General features: G+C 31.7%; 2 non-coding genes across 2 annotated transcripts; both read right to left on the bottom strand.

Annotated features, from left to right (window-relative positions):
• Nucleotides 1–3,960: 3,960 nt before the first annotated feature.
• TRNAP-UGG (transfer RNA proline (anticodon UGG)) lies at nucleotides 3,961–4,032 on the bottom strand. The gene has a single exon. It is a non-coding gene; the product is annotated as a tRNA-Pro (tRNA).
• A 124-nt stretch (nucleotides 4,033–4,156) lies between these two features.
• Nucleotides 4,157–4,228, bottom strand: TRNAQ-CUG (transfer RNA glutamine (anticodon CUG)). The gene has a single exon. It is a non-coding gene; the product is annotated as a tRNA-Gln (tRNA).
• Between the last annotated feature and the right edge of the window lie 946 nt (nucleotides 4,229–5,174).

Below are 5,174 nucleotides of genomic sequence, written 5' to 3'. Positions count from 1 at the left end.
CTCGAATTGATTAGCTAGCTTCCCTGGCCTTTCTTCATCTTCTTTAATACACTTGTTCACATCTTCAACATACTATAGATTTTTCATGTATTATATAGACTTGTTTACCCTATTATACACAACCTCTTAAGTCTTTGACGCATTTATCTATGACTTATACATCATTTGCAATGTTCACAAAAATTTCATGAAATTGTTCTGCCTCAAGTTCTCTTTCAGTTCTAGTCTCAGCGAATTCTGCAACTGCAATGTAATGAGAATAAAATTCATCTATTACCTTTGACAAATTTTCCACAACATTAGTGCTTTAAAGTACCCTGGGTACTGGAAAGGCATTTTCTAACCTATCAAGTTTTTACTCCAAGATTCTTGCATGTCTTTTTGATTTCTTCTCTGATTGCTCTTTTTCTTTGGAAAATGCAATAAGTGATACCATTACTACATTTCAACCCAATTTCTAACAACAAAGACACTCTTGTGATTTTTGATTTTTGTTTGAGTTCATCAAAATTTTGATTCGATCGCTTAGTGGTTGTCACAATTCCAATGAAGACTACTAACTTAAGTAGACGTCAAAATTTTGATGAACACAGACTATTTATAGAAAACAAATAGAAACCACGACATCATTTTTACTAATGTAGCCAAAGATTTAATACACTAGCCGTAGACTTTCATGCGCAAAGAAGCCCGAACCCTAATACAGATCTGTCATTTCCCAGCACAAAATTACATTGGAAAGATCTAGATGGCCTCACTGCAATCGAGAAGGTGATTGGTGGGGTCTTTCAATATGTGGCTACAAGGAACACTAATGAAAATATTGTCAGTCCACAACTTCTCGCCCCTACCCTCCTCATTATCTACATTGTCCTCATGTAAGTTTTCTTGCTTGCTGATTTATATTTTAATTTTGGAAAAATAGAAATGGGTAAAACTTTAGTGGAAGCACTTGTGGACACTAACCCTAATGGTAGTAAATATGAGTGTTGTGGGTTACATGTATGCAAAATATATATGGGCAAATAATTCCAAGTCAATGTGGACCCACTACAAGTTAAGAAATTTATAGAAAAGAAAAAACTAAGTTAGTCGTTGAGGGAAACAAAGTTGTTGTCCCGCCAAAAATTAGAAGCAACCCACATTAGCAACATATATATGTTGATGATTTGTTAGATTTTATTGAAATGTAAGGAATATTTCATTGATTTTCTAGATTTTAGATGGCACACCTAAGAAATTTGCTAGATTTTATTGAAATATATGGAATATTTTAGTTGCAATTATATAGAAAGCAAAATTCTTTGGGAAATAAAACAAAATTATTTTCTTTTCTCACCTAGCATCATGGGAATAAAACTTAATTATTTTTAGTTGCATTGATATGGTCCCTACTAAGTCTTGTACACCATGATCCTCAACTCACACACATTAAGAGCCTTCAAAGTTACCTCTCAAATGCAATGCATCATTCCAAGTCAACAGAAGCCAAATAAAAGACATGAGGGTTTGCACACCAAAAAGTTGCATAAATACATATGGGTGTGTGCACCAAGATGTGCACCGAGATGGTGGGTAGAAAAGTGAACACCACAAAAAAAAACTAAAAAACTTCAATAACCCTATCGAGCTATTTAAAATTTCAAAAAGTGGGCAGGCTTGATTACCAAGCTTAGCCAAAATATATAAAAAACAAAACCCGATCGAGTGATCATTGTCAGTAGAAAATCGATATCTACAAGTGTAGGTGGAATGTCCAAATTATGAACAAATATAACATGGTAGTCTAAATGGTCTCCAAGGATGGACAATTCCTTTCTGCACTCAATGGTCAAATGCCTTAGTTTCCCACATTGATAACATTTGACAAGATCACTATCTTCCTTCTTCCAATGATATACCATTTTCCCAATTATCAGTGTTCTAGTTCTACAGTCTTCAACTTTGTTTCCAAAGTGGTTGCATATGTAACAATACATAGAAACTTTCTTAAATGTTCTACTAGTAGTTTCAGGTCTACACTTATATGCTTTGTGTCCATAGTTGTAACAATTATAATACTAACCACTGAATGATGTGCTCTTAGGAGCACTCACTTGTTTTCTTCTACAAACATTTGCAGTGTGAACATATTTTCCACAATTGCATCAGGCATGCTTGTAGGGTTTCATACCTTGCATTTCAATTAATTTTTTAGAGGTTTGCTGTCCAGATTTTGATAATTCTCCTTCCTCCATTGTGTTGTTGTTGATATATCCTAAGCCAGTAGTATCATATGATTTTCTTTGATTCTTCAATTGTTCATCAATTTTCTACATGCTCTATTAAAATTTTGTAAGACTTGCATTGATTTCGTTTTCAAATTTCAGATTGTTTTTCAGTTCATTATTTTCTTGCTTTAGCTTCTAATTTTGATTGTAGTTGTAAGTTCTTATCCTCTGTTTTCTCTTAGTTCATTCCATGCATGGATCTCTTTCTTTTGTCTTTCTAGCAGTAAGTCTCTTTCAAAAATCATCTCTTCAACATCACTTTTTTATCTTTCAAGAACTTCTTTAGCATTCTCGGTAGTCCTCATTCTTTCTAGAACTTGTGTCATTCTCAAGGCTTGGTTTTCATGTTCTCTCTTCATTTGGCTGAGTTTCCCAAGTAGTTCATTATTATTTTTCAATAAATTGGCAATATATCAACTTCCTAAAATTTCATCAAGTCTCATCTATAATCTTTCGACTAGTTCCTTCCTTTTTGTAAATTATGTCGTTAGCTTTTTTTTTTCAGATCATGTATTTGTTCATTAGCATCCTCTAGGGATTCCTCTAACTATTTTTGATACTTGTTTACTTGAAGGTATTAAACTTTTTTTTTTAGAGAACCAAACACTTTGGTACCAATTGTAGGAAAGATTCAAGTAGGGTGCTTACGAGGGTAGGGAGAGAGGGCTAGGGGATGACTCTGTACCACACAAATTTCACTTATTCAAATTTCTTAACACAAACCAATAGTCTTAGATTTTGGAATGCTTAAATGTTGTGGCTTTGGGCTTTGGATTGAGGATCCGCGTTACCATATTTTATGTTTTAATTTGTTACATTTTTTCTTTCATGTTTGGATTGTTTAGATTTTAATGGTGAATTTGGGGCTCCAAGTCGAAACAATCGTGAGATCTTTGGTAATGATAACCATTGAGTGTTGGCTTTAAATCCGTTGATTTTTATGTTGATGTTCTTCAATTTGATTAAAGTTTGGATTATAGAGCTCCTATGAACTTTGTGTTTATAGCTTTTTAGATATTATGATTTTGGATATTTAAGATTTTGTATTTTTGAAGTTGCAAGGGTGACCTTCAGCATATGAGATTATTTGATCCATGATGATGCATCCAAGTCAAATTCAAAGCCCATTATATGATCCCTTATTTAGGGCTTTGAAGTCCGATGTAGGCCTTAATCTTGGAAGATGTCGAATGCATTATTCTATAAATTTAGGCTAAATGATTGAGAGGATGCGGATGTTTGAAGTCATTGATGAGAAAGTTGATAAAAGATTGGCAATCTAAATGATTAGAAAAATCCATTTTAATGTTAAGAGAAATGATCTTGACACTAATTATGATAGTAGTTATAAAGCAATTGGAACGTGTCAATTTCAATACGCTTACTGTTTCTTTCTCAATCTATTCTCAATCGATTGAGATGTTTGTAGTTTCAAATGACTAGATGTGAATTATGTATCAAGTAAATGCCGTTAAATATCAGTATAATAATACCACAAATATCAACTCTTTACAACGGAAATATAGCGAAAAACAAACAAACTTGAATTTGGGAATAGATCGATGCTCGTGGGATCCGTCTTGGGCAATGTAAAAATAGACGAAGGAGAAAATAGGAGGATTTGGACCTTGTGGAAGACTGGCCAAAATGTTTTAGTCTTATACTTTATACTGTTCATAAATTTCAATTAGGGGCATTCCGAGAATCGAACTCGGGACCTCTCGCACCCAAAGCGAGAATCATACCACTAGACCAAATGCCCTCTGACATTTAATTAACGAAACAGAGGATTAATTTAGAATATGCTCCGGAACATATTATTCCAAAACCAGAAAACTTTGCTTTTGTTAACAGTAAAAGTTTCTCGAGCTAATTAAATGAAAAGAAGGTCCCACCGAGATTTGAACTCGGGTTACTGGATTCAGAGTCCAATGTCCTAACCACTAGACCATGGGACCATTTATTGATTAATTAGATATTTTAATTTATATTCCTTTTGCAGCTTCCATCCAGTGCTATCATATACAGATTACATTGCTCCTCAAATCCTGACATTCATTCCTCACCAGCTTCTTGACGTTGACATCTCCAAATAATCATTGTAGAGTATTTGTTTTTACTTCCAAATTCCAATGATTTTTTTTCATAGTCAAGTGAGCTTTGACTCGTTTCTATAACTTAGAAACTATTAAACTATTAAACGTCCTTTTTATTATAAGAGTGGGCCGTTTTTCATTTGAATCTTATTGTACTTGCTGTAGGCAATGTACTATTGCATTCACTATATCTATAACATATCAATTATATGCAAGTATTTTTACCACATTTCAATTTTTCTAAAATTTTCATATTTTTTATCAATGTAATATGTTATGAAAAAAAAATTTATTTCCGTTATAATTGGTTGAATTCATTTGGTCTTATAGAACCACTTTTCTCGGAGCTCCCACCATATTGCATTTTTAACGGCCATGAAAGTAATTTATTGTTTTAATGTCAATATTTCTTCTATAAAACACAACATTTTTTTTTTTTTAAATGTATATTTCATAGTCTCTTTTTAAACTTTTAATTTTATAAATTCATAATAGTAAAATCGAAATACAAGCACCCTTTATATAAAATTTAACATTATCATTTAAAATTTAAAACATTACCATTAAAAATTTATTTATTTATTAATTGTTGATGAAGAATAATAATTAGTAAGTTCTATATTACATTTTCTTTAATATTTTACTCTACATAGTGCAAAGTAAAAAAAAATGTTTAGTAAGGTCAATTTCTATTATATTATTTTATAATACATATTATAATACAAAAATATTATATAGTACATAATTAAAAAGTAATAATTATATTATATATCTAAGTTTTTAGCTTTAATTTCTTATATATATTCAT

Source organism: Cupressus sempervirens, chromosome 1 (assembly GCF_028749045.1).
Source record: "Cupressus sempervirens isolate cs-2001-9-10 chromosome 1, ASM2874904v1, whole genome shotgun sequence".
Lineage (NCBI taxonomy): Eukaryota > Viridiplantae > Streptophyta > Pinopsida > Cupressales > Cupressaceae > Cupressus > Cupressus sempervirens.
Note: the sequence above shows the minus strand (reverse complement) of the source record. Positions and strands in the feature narration are given on the sequence as shown.